Below are 15,042 nucleotides of genomic sequence, written 5' to 3'. Positions count from 1 at the left end.
ATATTCGAGAAAGATCTAGACAAGACAGAAGATGTGGCCATTGTAGAAACCCATAACACACTAGAAAAACATGTCAACTTCTGTTGTCATCAAGTAACAATTGATGAGGAAATGATGTATTTGTTTATCAAATAATAATTCTTGTATTTTAATTTGCATTTACTTCAAGTTAATGTCATTCGATAATCACTGATGAAGATTAAAAAAATGAACACAATCATTAAATTTTATCAAACTAATAATAATTTGGTATTTAAATACAACAAACTTTCAATAAGAATTAAATGGTAAATGATAACCAAATTACAATAACTGATATTAAACGGTAATAAACAAAATTGACTGAAATATATTAAAAAAAATCCAACAAATTGAACAAAATAAAGTAAATATTAAATGAGAAATAATAAAAAATTACAATTAAACAAAATAAAGTAAATACAAATATAATAAAAAAATCTATCGATGCCTGCGTCGTGAATGTGTTCCGCAGGGCGCTGGCTGTCGGTCTCGAGGAGGATTTCTTCGTATCACTGGTTCTGACTCCTCGCTGTCATCATCGTCGTCATCACCATCATCGTCGTCGTTGTCACCATCGTCAACGTCGTCGTCGTCGTCCTGAGAAGGTACATTAGGTTGATGAGGAGCTGATGACGATGAAGCACCTCCATAGAATAAGGACCCTGGAGGTGTATGACTGACTATCCCACCGGCCTGCGAAAACTGGGAAAACCCATACATCGTTGAGTGTGAAAACTGTACATGAGGTGTCTATGTTATGGTCATAGGTGATGAGGCTGAACCCGTAAATATCTAGCATATGAACCCCAAGTCAGATCTGCAAACATAGACCCATAATAGCCTCCAGGAGGGGTCATCTGTGACGGTGGCGGGGTCATAAAACCATGTGAAGGTAACGGCGGTGGCATCTGGTAATTGAAAGGCGATTGCGGCATCTGGTAATGGAAAGGCGATGGCGGCATTATATATGGCTGCGGTGGCTGCTGGGAAGGTCCTGCTGGTGCAGCTGAGGATAAACCGGAAGCACTTGCTCTCCGTCCACGAGTCAGGGGACGATGATGTTGTGTCGGTGAAAGTTTCTGTCGACGTCGTGGAAAGGTCTGCCCTCGTGCATCCTCGGGAAGTAGAAACGGTTTCCCGTTACTGTTGAACCACTCATAATAATCCTCAGCATACATCAAGAAGTCAGTAAAAATGGGCTCTCTACGTGGAAGACGCCGATGTCGATCCTCCCACAACACGACCCACTCATGATGCCTCACCAGCCAATATGTATTGTTTCCGCGTCTATCTAAGCTATGCAACTCGTCCATATTGCGAGGTGCTTCCGGAATTGGTTGAAAACAACCAAACTGCCAGAGCACGTGATCAGTGGAGTGCCACTCGACGGTCGCATAACAGATCAGAGGGACCATCACAATCCAAACATCTGATGGACCCCTCAACTCAGGTGGGATCACCGCCCTCACATCATCAGTAGAATATGGCACCCATTCAAACTAAAACAAATAATATATAATTTTTATCAAAATAATAATCTAATTATATAACTATAATCTAAAATCGATTTTTAAACATTAAAATTCATACATGTGTGCCAGCCTTCTGATCGATTAGTACCTAATTTTTTTTCTAAATCATCAGGTAGCTCCTGATGATTTTTCCTATCAGTAGACCACCTATTCAAGGAAAAAAATTTGTTATAGGCTGTATAAAATTATTAATATACAAAATCAGTTTTATAATTACCTCAGAAGTAGTGGAAATACGAATGGGTTCTTCACAACGGGACATAAAAAGGGTAATCGATACCATGCCCAAGACTGCAGCAGCAGGAGACATCCACCGATAGCATTACGTCTGTAGTCAGTGGCTCCACACATCTCCCTGTACAACAAAGCCAAAACTGCCAAGCCCCAACTGAATGATCCGGCGAGACGAAAGTCACTAAGATGTCGCAACCACATGCAGTGAACTAGGTTGTGCGATTTGTCCGGCATCAGCAACCCTCCTATCAGCTGTTGTATGCATGCCCGTGCATACATCTTAACCTCATCCTCATAGGCGTCTGCGCTCAACTCCCGAAAATTGGCATCTAACCAATTTAACAGTATCCTACCTCCGATAAAATTTTCCGGGACACGTCCTAGACTATCCCGACATAAAGTAGTCCAAGAACCGGAAGCTATCCCCGATATCACATCTCCATCCACTGGAAGCCCCAGGTGCATAGAAACATCCTCAAGCGTGATCGTGCACTCTCCGCACGGAAGATGGAATGTGTGGGTCTCCGGCCTCCACCGCTCTACTAAGGCAGAAATCAGGTCTAGCTCTATCTTACAGTGACCCTGATATCTACCTATGTAACCGAATCTAGCCTATACTAAATACGGCAAGACACGGCTGGGCATCACTAACTTAAGATTCCTAATAAAAGGATCTAATACACGGTTCTTCTCCTAAAAATAAATAATTACAAAAATAATTCTTAATCTAATAATCATGCATTAAATAAATCAACTAATTATTACTAATAATTTAAATTAAATTAAAACGTTAAAATGTTACCGTATCAACAAAGTGTCGAGATATTTAATTCTTAATCTAATAATCATGCATTAAATAAATCAACTAATTATTACTAATAATTTAAATTAAATTAAAACGTTAAAATGTTATTGTATCAGCAAAATGTCGAGATATTTAATTCTTAATCTAATAATCATGCATTAAATAAATCAACTAAATATTACTAATAATTTAAATTAAATTAAAACGTTAAAATGTTACCGTATCAGCAAAGTGTAGAGATATATGATTTCCATCCGAGCGAAGTAGACTATCTTCCATTATATATCTGCAAAAGAATTATATTAGTAAAATATTAAATAAAGTAAATACATAATAGTAAAAATATTATAAAATATACCTTAAAAAGAGAGAGTATTTGAGAGAAATTTAGAGAATTTGGTGTGATAAAAGTGATTGAGGATGAGGGTATTTATAGGGAGGATTGGGATGTGAGGGGTCGGGTATTTAGGGGTATAGCGCGCCCCCTGCACCGCGCTATACCCCACGTGTCAGATACGCAGGTATAGCGCGGATGAAGGGGCGCACTATACCACGTGGCTCCAAATCGGCGTATAGCGCGGTTCAGAGGGTGCGCTTTACTGCTACGGGTGTTAGATCGGGAAATATAATCTGACCGGTGTTAGATCGGTAAATATACCGATCATCGGTGATTTATTGGGAAAATTTCCCGTTTTATTGTTAAATAAGGAGGTATTATAATAACATATAAATACATTTATATAAATACCAAACTTTATCATAATATGATATTTATTTGAAAATACGTATATATGCTATATACATTGATCGCAATACGTATACAAAATTTTTGAAGTACAATAGTTTAAAAGGGATGAGTTCACAACATATTTTGTCTCACAAGTTTTGGTATATTTGTGTGATCCAAAAGACCTCTAAAGAGTAGGGAAAGTGCCCGGTCAACGTTCGTTGACTACCTTATGGGACCAAAGATCCCTTAAATAATCTAATCTAATGGAAATTAGGTTGAACTTTGGTGCCTTGTGGCAGGTACCAGATATGCCTGTGGTTCGGGTTAAACAAGCAGATATGCGGAGATCACACTTGGTGGCCCAACTACTTCATACTATTAAAATAAATCATAAAGATCATAATTATTTTGTCTAATGGTGAAAGGTCTTGATGGGGGAAAAAATCAAATGTGATAAATTTCATGTCTCTGACAGTATGAGCCGAACGTTTGACCATTTAAACGCTTACAAAAACAGAAAGGAAAACTGGGTAAACTTCTGTGTTCTTTCTTTTGATTCAATAATAGAAAAATGAGGTGCATTTGGAATCATATTATTCTAATCAATGCTTTGTTACAGGGAAGTTAACGTAGGTTTTTGTCTTCACAACACAAGGAACAAATGAGAGGTAGATGAGAAATAAAGTCTGAGCCTTGGCTGCCTTGCTTACATGAAGAAAAGGATAGAGTTGTAATGGAGGACAAGAAAGCAAATATAATAGGCGCAACGGTAATCATCGGCCTCATCGTTTTCATCATTGTTGCTCGAGTATCACTGAAACTTTCAGGGCTTTCTTCCTCATTGCAGGGGCAGATATTGCAGTAATCCTTGCAGTATTTGTATGTCTTGTGATTAGAGGGTGGTATCATCGCAGAAGAAAACTGTTAGAGAAGAAGCTGGTATCTGAAGGCTGAGAGCTTCGAATAGAGTACAGTTTTCTTAGAAAGGTAGCTGGAGTTCCAATAAAGTTTAAGCACAAGGAGCTCGAGGATGCAACAGATAATTTTCGGGCATTGCTAGGCAAAGGTTCATCTGCATCAGTATTCAAAGGTATCCTTGGTGATGGCACTTCTGTTGCCGTGAAGAGAATAGATGGGGAGGAGTAAGGAGAAAGGGAGTTTAGATCTGAAGTTGCAGCAATTGCTAGTATGCAACATGTGAATCTTGTACGTCTTATGGGTTATTGTTGTGTTTCTGGAGGGCCAAGGTTCCTTGTTTATGAGTTCATCCCTAATGGTTCATTGGACCATTGGATCTTCCCTAGAAGGGAAAGGGAAACTAGAAATTACCCTGGAGGCTGCTTGGCATGGGATTTAACAGAGTTGCTATTGATGTGGCTAAGGCACTGTTGTACCTACATCATGATTGTTGATCAAGGGTAGGGATGGCAAACAAGCGGGTCGGGTGTGGATACCCCCTCTCCCATCCCCATAACCACCTAATATTTTTCAATCCACCACCCGCCTACCACCCATGATGGGTACAAATTTTCAAATCCACACCCGCCCACGCGGGTATATTTTCATATCCATCCCCACACCCACTACCCACTAGTTACATACCCATCTAGACCCGCCTAACAGCAAACTAATGGGATGTTGGAGTTGGTTCCCAGACAGTTCTTGATGGGGTAGCAGCGCATGCTTCAATTTGTCAGAGGAGTAGCTCTACGAATGTTATGGAGACAGATTGTAGGGAGCATGTAGTCGCAGAGCTGGATTGTTGTGTTGTTTTCGATGTTAATGCTTATAGTGCGCCTAATATGGGTTTTGAGGGGCTAAAGAATATGAAAACTGCTGCTTTTGATGTTAATGCTTATAGTACGGCTAATTTGTGTTTGGATCAGCAGCATGGGCTAAAGAACATGGAAAGTGACGTGGCTAGTGGGATTATGAGTTTAATCAAAGAGCCGAATATTTCCCTAATTAAAGACCAGATTAAAGACTAAATATCCTTAATATTTGGATAAATTATATGTTATATATTATACAATATTAAAATTTATAAATTAGTTTCTAAAATTACACCTAAATTCATAATAGTACAAATTTAATAAATATTTAGCTGGGTAGGCGGATGTGGGGCGGGCGGATGCGGGGCGGGTAATGTCTCAAACTCATTACCCGCCCACCATCCACGACGGGTACTACTTTATAAATCCATACCCGTCCACTACCCGCTAAAATTATACCCATCCCCGCTCCAATTGGAGCGGATGCGGTTCGAAATCCACGAAACTGTACCCATTTGCCATCCCTAATCAAGGGTATTACACCTTGATGTCAAGCCAGAAAATATACTTCTTGATGAGAATTATAGAGCAATTGTGGCAGATTTTGATCTTTCAAAGTTGATGGGAAAATATGAGAGTAGGGTCATTACAACAATCAGGGGGACTAGAGGTTATTTAGCCCCAGAATGGCTCTTGGAGCATGGAGTTTCAGAGAAATCTGATATCTACAGCTATGGAATGGTTCTTTTGAAGATGATTGGAGGCCAAAGAAATGTTAATTTTATCGGAAATGGAACCGATAGGTCCCAAAGGAAATGACACTTCTTTCCTAACATTGTGAACAAAAAACTAAAAGGAGGAAAACTGATAAAATATGTTGATCGGAGGCCAGTTGAAGCAGGAGACATTGATGACAAACAATTGCAAAGACTGTTTATGTAGCTTTGTGGTGCATACAAGAGCGGGCGAAACTAAGGCCGAGCATGGCACAAGTGGCTGAGATGCTTGAAGGGCGTGTTGTGGTAGAAGAACCCCCTGACAAACAAATGGTTGTTGTTGATTTGTTATCCACAGATGAAGAGGATTGTGATTATCATCAGAGGTCAAAACTCACAGTAATGGGATTGGATGCAGACCGCAATATTCCTAACTCAGCTTCCCGAACGATAGCTCCCTCTTACGTACTATCAAAGCTCAATTCAGCTTTAGTTTTTCCTTTCCTTTTCTTTTTCATTTTCCGAATCGGCAAATAGAACTACGAAAAATATAGATTTTCGAAGAAATCCCAGAATTTGATCTTTTATCTGCAAAAAGGATGCATGTAAACAGGCTACAACCGTTTATATTGTACCTAAGATAAGATGAGGTATTGACACTGCCATTGGCTCTTGGTGAACTTTCCTGTGTCACTTTTTGGTTTTCATTTTGAAACCCAGTTTTCTGTGGAAACATTGAATTTGACCTTCTGGAAGATCATCTCTGGATGATGTCAAAAATAATATGTTTACTTGTCAAGTTAACCGAGGAAGGGAAAAAGTTACAACTAGTAATATAAAAAGAATAGCACTGAAAGGTCCATTAAAAAAACGAAGACAAAAGAATCTGTAAACTACTAGCTGCATCTATTCTTTATGCAACTGATTCAAAGCCAGAGTTAGAAAAGCTCACAATAAATTCTCTGCAAATCCCATTTGGGGTCCATGAGTTCAATGTAACCACTCGTACAAGCATAAACAACAAACTATATTTCAAGCGTCAGATTCTTCTGCTAAAATAAATAACAATGGGAGAAAAGAATACACTAAAATATTGAAAATAATTACATCAAACAAAAGGCGTGCACGCATTGCAAGCTAAGCAACTCTGCATCCAATGCGAAGACTGCCATAATAACCCTTCGCTTAAGGCATCTTGCAATACCCTTGGGCTTCTTTAATAAACGATATTTCCGAATTTCCATCATTTGATGAGAGTAAGTGTTTCTCTTGATCTGTATCATCAATTTCAGGTGAATCACGGGGGGTGGAAGTTGAGGCAGATTCAGCTCCATCTTCTGGAAGCAAGCAGCCAAAACAAATCAGAATAAAGTTCACTATTAGTGTTGTATCACGGAAGGTGTAAATGGAAGGATCGATTTTTCAAAACCAAACCGGGAGACGTAGTGAATCATACCTATGTCATGGTATTCAGGCAACTCCTTCACTTTAGTTACTTGAAGGCTTTCAGGAAGCAAACAACTGCATAATGAACCTACATTTTTGACAAATCATGAAATTAACAATTTTTGCTTTTTAAAAAACAAACCAAAAGCATAAATAATTGTTGAGAAATAAACCAAGTACAAGTAATTTCCCTATAACCAGATTAGTAAGAATGCGAAATAAAAACGGAAAAATAATACCCGAAATTAATAACGGAATTAAGCCAATTTGCTTACGTCTCCGGACTGCTGCAGATCTTTTACTAAGAGAGAAAATTTACAAGTGTTTACAAAACACTCACTACTCACAAGAAAGCTCTCTAGTATTGGGAGAAAGAAATGATTTTTGGGATGATTTTGAAGCTAAATGAGCTAGGGTATTTATAGTTAAAACTTAAGGACTTAATCTTGTAAATACCCTAAAACCTAGGATTAATTGTGATTATCCATTATCATTTTTCAACAAACATCTACCAAAATTTGAAAAACTATTTTTCAAAGAAACATTTACAAAACTTCGAAAACCATTTTCAAAGAAACATTTACCAAACTTTGAAAATCATTTTTTCAAAGTTGGTTACTAAACTTGAAAACCATTTTAACAATCTCCCACTTGAAGACTGATTTTAATATGTCTTCACACCTCGATCAATGCAACAGTTTTTCTAGTCTTGTTACTCTAGCATACCAACTAAAGTTGAACACAACTTCAGTTTGTCTGTAGTCACCGTCTTTGTCAACATATCTGCCGGATTTTGAGCTCCATGATCTTTTCAAGTTTCAAAATCTCATCTTCCAGAAGAGACCGGATAAAATGATATCGCAATTGTATGTTCTTTGTCCTGGAATGAAAAGACGGATTCTTTGCTAGATGTATAACACTTTGACTATCGCAATACAAGACATTGTTTTCTTGTTTCTTGCCTAACTCTTCCAAGAAACTTTGGAGTCAAACCATCTCCTTGCTAGCTTCCGTAACAGCGATATATTCTGCTTCAGTTGTGAAGAGAGCAACTATTTTTTGTAGTTGAGAAACCCAACTCACTGCGGTTCCTCCTAGAGTATAGACATACCCTGTAGTGCTCCTTCTGATGTCAACATTTCCGGCTAAGTCAGCGTCTACATAGTCTGTCAGTATCGTATCTCCACCTTTGAAACAAAGTGCTTTGTTTGTGGTACCCTGCAGATATCTGAGGATCCATTTGACTGCTTCCCAGTGTACCTTGCCCGGATTATTCATGTACCTGCTAACAGCTCTCACTGCTTGAGCAATATTTAGTCTGGTACAAACATGGCATACATCAGACTTCCAATTGCTGAGGCGTACGGCACCTTCACCATGTGTGCACGTTCTTCTTCCGTCTTTGGTGACTGTTCTTTAGAGAGTCTGAAATGAACACCTAAATGTGTACTTACTGGTTTAGCATCTTGCATGTTGAACTTGGAGAGTACTTTGTTGATGTACTCAGCCTGTGATAATATCAAAGTCCCTGACTTTGTGTCTTTCTTGATCCTCATCCCAAGAATCTACTTTGCAGCGCCCAGATCTTTCATAGCAAACTGCTTTGACAATTTTTGCTTCAAGTTTATAATCTCTTGCATGTCTGAGCCTGCAACGAGCATGTCATCAACGTACAACAATAAAATAATAAAGCTATTGTCGAACCTCTTGATGTAGCAACAATGATCTGCTTGGTATCTGGTAAAACCACTGCTACTCATGAAACTATCGAACTTCTTGTACCACTGTCTAGGAGCTTGTTTTAAACCATACAAGCTCTTCTTCAACCTGCATATCAAGTTTTTCTTGTCTGCCTCTATGAAGCCTTATGGCTGCCTCATATAGATTTCTTCCTCCAAATCACCATGAAGGAAAGCTATATTTACATCTAACTGCTCAAGATGTAAATTCTCTGTAGCTACAATTTTCAACACCAGTCTGATTGTAGACAGTTTCACGACTGGAGAGAAAATTTCATTGTACTCAATACCTTCTTTTTGCTGAAATCCTTTGACAACCAATCTCGCTTTGTAGCGTTTGCTCCCATCGTGCTCTTCTTTGATCCTGTAAATCCACTTGTTGTGAAGCGCTTTCTTGCTGGTGGTAATTCAGCTAATTCCCACGTCTGATTTGACAAAAGCGAGTCCATCTCATCTTTCATGGAAGACTCCCACTTGACTGAATCCTCCACTTGCATTGCTTCATCATAACACTCTGGTTCATCATTGTCAGTCAGCAACAAGTAGTGCAAAGAAGGAGAATACCGTTGGGTTGGTTTAGGAATTCTAGAGGAGCGTCTTATTCCGGTGTGCCTGGTTCTTCTTGAACTGCTTCAGGACTGATCTGAACATCATTTCCAGAAATCTCCTCAAACTCAGCAAATTCCTTTGTTTCAGCTTTGGTATTGGAGCTACTTGATTCTACAATTGACCTGTCTTTATACATCACATTCTCATTGAAAATAACATCTCTGCTTCTAATGATCTTCCGATTTTCATAATCCCAAAACCGGTAACCGAACTCATCACCGCCGTAACCAACAAAGGAACATTTGTTGGACTTAGCATCAAGTTTACTTCTTTCAGCAGAGTCTATGTGTACATAAGAAATACAACCAAACACTCTTAAGTGTGAAAGGTTTATTTATTTCTTGCTCCAAACTTCCTTGGTATTCTGTCATCCAAAGGAACTGAGGGCTCACGGTTAATCAAGTAAGCTGCAGTGTTGATAGCTTCATCCCATAGAAATTTGGGCAATCCGACATGTATCCTCATGCTTCTGGCACGTTTATTTAGAGTTCTGTTTATGCGTTCTGCTACGCCATTCTGCTGCGGTGTCATGGGAACTGTTGTCTCCATCTTGATCCATTGTTTGCGTAAAAATCTCTGAATCTCCTATTTCTGTACTCTCCTCCATTGTCAGACCTCAACCGCTTGACTTTCATACCAGTCTCATTTTCCACCATGGCCTTCCATTTTCTGAAGGTATCAAAGACTTCTGATTTTTTCTTCAGAAAATAAACTCACACCTTCCTTGTAGAATCATCGATGAAGGTGACATAATATAATGAGCCTGCAAGAGATGGAACTGGAGATGGTCCCCATACATCAGTATGAACTAACTCTAACTTTTCAGCCTTAGGTGTCTTACCAATCTTTGCAAAGTTGACTTTTTTTGTTTGCCAAAGATGCAATCCTCGCATAGTCCGACATCTACATTCTTTAGATCCGGCAGCTTCCCCTTTGACAAAAGTGTCTTCATCCCTTTCTCGCTCATATGGCTAAGCCTTTGGTGCCATAGGTTTGATTTTCCATCAGCATCTGCTACTGCAATGATATTCTCTAAATTTGATGTTATATAGAGAGTATCAGTTTTCTTACCATGAGCAATGATGAATGCTCCTTTGGTAATCTTTCATTCACAGCCTGAAAAGGTTGTGCTAAATCCTTCACCATCAAGCTGTCCTATAGAAATCAAATTTCTTTTGAGGCTAGGAATATGTCTCACTCCTTTCAGCGTCCAGGTGGTTTGGTTTGGCAACTTTAGTCGGATGTCTCCTTTTCCGACGATCTTTAAGGTTTCATCATCAGCTAGATGAACCTTCTCAAAATCACCACTGACATAATTTTCCATGATTTCTCGGCATGGGGTGGAGTGGAAAGATGCCCCTGAATCTAAGATCCATGATTCAATAGGACTGTTGACGCTTAGAATCATGGCATCACATGTCTCCTCTGTCACGTTGGCAGATTCCTGTGCGCCGGTATTTTTCTTCAGTGCTCGGCAATCTCTTTTAAAGTAATCCTTCTTGCCACAATTATAACAGGTAAAATCTTTCTTTCCCGTTGTGGATTTTCTCCGTCTGGATTTCGATCTGCCATGATTTGAATTTCTTTCTAAAGTTCTCCCTCTGAACTCCGTGTGCAAGGCTGAGGAGGTTGATGCTTCACCCGATTCTCTCCGTCGAATTTCTTCGCTCAGTACCAGATCCCGAACATCGTCGAATTTCAATTTACTATTTCCCGATGAGCTGCTAACTGCTGTAACAGTAGCATTCCAACTGTCTGATAGAGATTATAAGAGAATTAAAGCTCGAACTTCATCATCGAATTCAATTTCCACTGAACTCAACTGAGTTGAGATTGTGTTGAGTTCATTTAGGTGTTGTGCCATCGATGCCCCTTCTGTCATCCGCAAATTGAATAATCGCCTCATCAAGTGCACTTTGTTTGAGGCTGATGACTTCTCATACATACTGGAGAGAGCCGCCATAAGACCCGCCGTGGTCTTTTCCTTTGATATGTTGAAAGCAACATTGCGGGATAACGTCAGTCGGATAACTCCGAGGACTTGTCTGTCGAGAAGAGCACAGTCTTCATTCTTCATGCCCTCTAGTTGCTTTCCTGAGAGAGGTTGATATAGATTTTTCTGGTACAGAAAATCTTCAATCTGCATCTTCCAAAAGCCAAAGTCCGCACCATCGAACTTTTCAATTTTCACCTTCCCTTCGTCTGCAGCCATCGCTCCCACTCGAATCTGATTTCGTTTGGATCGTTTCTGACAATTCTTGCGAACCACCGTGTATTAGAACACCTCCGTCGAGAAATTTGTATCGCTGACAAAATTTTACTATTCACGAAATTCACTATTCACGTGAATAGTAACCTCGCAAAAATTGACAAAATTCACAACCAAAAGCTCTGATTACCAGTTGTTGGGAAATAAATCAAGTACAAGTAATTTTCCTATAACCAGATTAGTGAGAATGCGAAATAAAAACGGAAAAATAATACCCGAAATTGATAACGGAGTTCAGCCAATTTGCTTACGTCTCCGGACTGCTGCAGATCTTTTACTAAGAGAGAAAATTTACAGGTGTTTACAAAACACTCACTACTCACAAGAAAGCTCTCTAGTATTGGAAGAAAGAAATGATTTTTGGGATGGTTTTGAAGCTAAATGAGCTAGAGTATTTATAGTTAAAACTTAAGGACTTAATCTTGTAAATACCCTAAAACCTAGGGATTAATTGTGATTATCCCATTATCATTTTTCAACAAGCATCTACCAAAATTTGAAAAACTATTTTTCAAAGAAACATTTACCAAACTTCGAAAACCCTTTTCAAAGAAACATTTACCAAACTTTGAAAACCATTTTTTCAAAGTTGGTTACCAAACTTGAAAATCATTTTAACAATAATATGGATGATGAGAAGTAGACTAAATGACAGTCTATGCTTGGCCTCCTACTAGTGATTGTTTTCCCTCCAATGGAAGGTCAAGGACCAGTATCAACTACCCTACAAAAGTAGCTACAAACATAACCAATTCTTAAGGCTCCACCCAGAAAAAGATCTGAGCTCTCGCTTGTTGTAAGGAAGAGCAAGGCCTTTATATCATCCAATGTAACAGATACATATGTGTGCGTACATAAAATTCATGTGCCTACAAGAATGTGATAAACAGTTGGAAGGGTCGGCATACCTAGTCGAGCCATCCGGTTCACCCATCCAGGGATAGATTTGCCCGTCAATCTATGTGCCATATCATCCGTAAAGTGATTACAGTTCTTGGAGATGAGGTGATAAGTATCTCCATGATACTCAGAAGCTACATCTCAATAAATGCTCTGATTTCCGAGGAAAGCATGTTTATGCATCCTAATGAGATGGAACATCGATAAATAAAACCAGGGCAGCTCCTTGGTTCCACTTCAAAAACTCCACTAATTGGAAAATCATGGGCTCCAAACCCATACTCTTTCCCATGAACTATTTCATAAATATTGAGATATATACTTTAGTTTCCTAGATTACAAAAGATCATCAACATACAAACTAAAATTCAAGTCATATTGCAAAAAAGAAGGCTTCCAATCTCTTCCTTTAGGCCAAAACAACATAATTTCAAATGCAAACGACTAAATTGGAAAGAACGAATTTAGCAACATGCTGTTTTATTTCAAGCATGCTATTTCTTTGAGAAAGTATTGCATTTCAATCCCAACAACTAACAAAAAAAAACCTAATCTTAAATCCAACTTGCAGGACATGAGTCATGCGGCTTCACCACAATATGTTCATCTAGTCTAAATAATAAACACTTAAAAGTAAAACTGAATAACTTTATGACCAAAAGAAAATACGTTATTAGCTCCGTATAACACATAAAACCCTGATTAACAATTATCAAAAAATAAGAACAAAATATTTCAATATATATATAGGCTCATGCTGTGGTGCATTCCCAAAATTTAACAAACATTTTTTTCTTTTACCATCATACCATGTCAAAAACGAAATATCTTTACACTAAACAGATGTTTCTCCAGCTCATATACCAACAAGAATTAAAGGAAAACCGGATATGAATTCATTGTGTTAATACAAAGATTTAAGTAAGCTTCAAAGGATCTCATTTTCTCCATATCAGTGAAATTATTACAATCCTCAGAAAATTCCCTTCCCTAAAAGAAAACCCAAATAGATATTTAGTTCTAAGCTAAATATTGGAGATAATCACATAAATTCAATTAAAAAAAATCAGCAGACGTGTATCTGTTTTCTATTAGGGGAAACCAAATTCTCCATTTTGAAGCAATAAGGAGTTAAATTAACCAATACTCACATCTATAAACGATACAATTAAAAAAATTATACAGAAAAACCAAAAAGAAAATGAAAGGACAAGAAGATGGAACAAACCTTCAATACCGGAGTGGTAAATCCCGAAACCAAACCAGTACGTGTAATTATTGTAAGGAGTTAGATCATAGACATTCAAAATCACATCGTTTTCCTTGTGATTTATCGCACTTCCTTTCCCAGAGCTGGAATCAGAGACTTTCGCTGTCCCCATTTTTCCCTTTATATTAACACACAGAAAAAGGTTTGCCAAACAAAAGATTTCCCAAGTTCTCAACGAAATCTTTTCCTTGTTTATTAGTTTATAAGTATATTTAAGGCTCAAAGGTAGATGAATCTGTTGAAAGCTGATATATATTTTCTTGAAGGGAGTAGAGTAGACAAATGAAATTATGGGAAAAATAAAGTAAAGGGCAAACAAAGTTGGGCTTTGATCATTCTCTTTCCCCCCCCCCCCCCATCACACCCTTTGATCATTCTCTTCCCCAGTTCGGTTTTGTTATTATTTTTATATCATTTTCGGTAAAAAATTTAATATTATTATTTATACGAAAAATGTTGTTAAGTATTTTATCAGTTTGATAATATATTTGATTAAGTGTTATTTAAAATATTATTTTTTATTAGATATATTATCAAATTTGGTAAAACTCTTAATAATAATATTTTAAATAGAAATAATAATATTTTCAAAAAATTTTATTGAATTTATTAAAAAAAATAATAAAAAAATCACTGAAGTCGGCTCTATGATTGTTTACGGCTTTACATGAATGTTGAACTAATAAATAAAGGTCTAATGCCAATAGTTCTGATACTTTTTGGACTTTTAAGAAGTTGATTTATATGCTTTAAAATTAAAATTTATTACACTTAAAGTTTTAGTTAATAACCGAGATAGTTTTGCGGTGCGGCACCTAAAAAACGGTTAATATATGGTGTGATCGGTTAACAAGTGACCGGTTAAAATTTAGACCGGTTATGTTATATTATTTAACCGGAAATATTATAAAGTACAATAACATATTATGTAGCGCTTATATAATGTAATAGGTAGCGCTTATATTGACCTATTTTATAAGTAAATCGGTATATTTATAC

General features: G+C 37.7%; 2 pseudogenes; one reads left to right on the top strand and one right to left on the bottom strand.

Moving 5' to 3' along the window:
• The first annotated feature begins 4,046 nt into the window (after window positions 1-4,046).
• On the top strand, window positions 4,047-6,347 carry LOC120211946 (annotated as a pseudogene).
• Window positions 6,348-6,695: 348 nt separating this feature from the next.
• LOC120211816 lies at window positions 6,696-14,390 on the bottom strand (annotated as a pseudogene).
• Between the last annotated feature and the right edge of the window lie 652 nt (window positions 14,391-15,042).

The sequence above is a fragment of the Hibiscus syriacus genome, unplaced genomic scaffold, assembly GCF_006381635.1.
Source record: "Hibiscus syriacus cultivar Baekdansim isolate YM2019G1 unplaced genomic scaffold, ASM638163v2 tig00109987_pilon, whole genome shotgun sequence".
Taxonomy (NCBI): Eukaryota; Viridiplantae; Streptophyta; class Magnoliopsida; order Malvales; family Malvaceae; genus Hibiscus; species Hibiscus syriacus.
Note: the sequence above shows the minus strand (reverse complement) of the source record. Positions and strands in the feature narration are given on the sequence as shown.